This window comes from Saimiri boliviensis, chromosome 9 (assembly GCF_048565385.1).
Source record: "Saimiri boliviensis isolate mSaiBol1 chromosome 9, mSaiBol1.pri, whole genome shotgun sequence".
Classification (NCBI taxonomy): domain Eukaryota; kingdom Metazoa; phylum Chordata; class Mammalia; order Primates; family Cebidae; genus Saimiri; species Saimiri boliviensis.
Window position 1 is genome coordinate 116,114,420 of NC_133457.1, and position 1,267 is coordinate 116,115,686.

Below are 1,267 nucleotides of genomic sequence, written 5' to 3' on the forward strand. Positions count from 1 at the left end.
TTCTTTAAATGATTTTTTTATTTCTAAATATTTCTCATGTTTTTTCACCTCATTTCTAAGCAATTGAATTCTGATTTGTGCCGTGTTTTCAGATCTTGTATAATTTTATTGTATAATGTAGTATGCTACAGTTTTGATCTGTTTGTGGGCATATCTTTCTGGCGTGCTTTCATCTCTATAAGCATGTTATTGGTTCTTACTTCTCTTTTTTCTCTTGTAATGTTGTGAGAGATCTGACCTCAATACATTTCTGTTGTCATTTCTATGTGAAATTAGTTGTCCTGAACTTTTAGGGGAAATGTGGTTCAGAGTAATTTTTCTAATCACACAGAGCTTCCTCATCTGTTTTCATATAGTATTCACAAATATGGTGGCTTGATTTCTAAGATTTCTCTGGCTATTATTCCAAACTCCACACTTTTATTTATTACCTTTAATTTAGATTCTCTTTCCAGGAGTTTCTTCTCAGTATGGAGCCTGGTCCCAGCAGGGGGCTTTGGCTGTTGTCACTGAGGGCTCCTGTGGCCTGGAGAGCTCCTGCTCCTTTCAGGACTCACACTGGCCTCTTGTATCCACTGGCTCTTACAGCGCTCATGGCAGCCCCATTTTTGCCTGCCACCTCAGCTGCCCCACTGCTTCCCAGCAAGTTCCTCTTGGCTATCTAGGGCTTCCCTTATTTTCAAATCTGGACACTCCATTTCTAACCTCTGCTTCCTCTGGGCAGAGTCTGACTCGTTGAGGACTTGAGGCTCTAGTCCCCACCCTCAGGCTTGAAATATGAGGTTTGTAGAGATACTTTGTTACTTGCTTTTCTTTTTTTAAATTTGATATTGTCCAGGAATTTTGTTTTTTCCATTTAGTTGTTATATTTGTTTTTAATGTAAGGGTTTTAGGAGATTAAAATACTACACCGTTACCACCATCCTCCCCAAATCCCCTTGTTAGCTATGCTTGCTGGGAAACAAACTGTCACAAACTCATTAGCAAAAGAACACACACTTACTATATCACTGCTCTGTAAGTCACAAGTCCGGGTGGGCTCGGGATTGATGGGGTTCTGTACTTAGGGTCTCACAAGGTTGAAATCAAAGTGTCAGCTGGGCTGGGCTCTTATCTAGAGATGTTTACATACTTATCTCTCTGATTTTAAAATTTGTGTGTATTAGAGTAATACACAAAATTGATTAATAAAATTAATACACATACTCTCCCTGTCTTAAGTTTGACTAATTATTAGCCTTAGTTACATCTGCAAGATCCCTTTGTC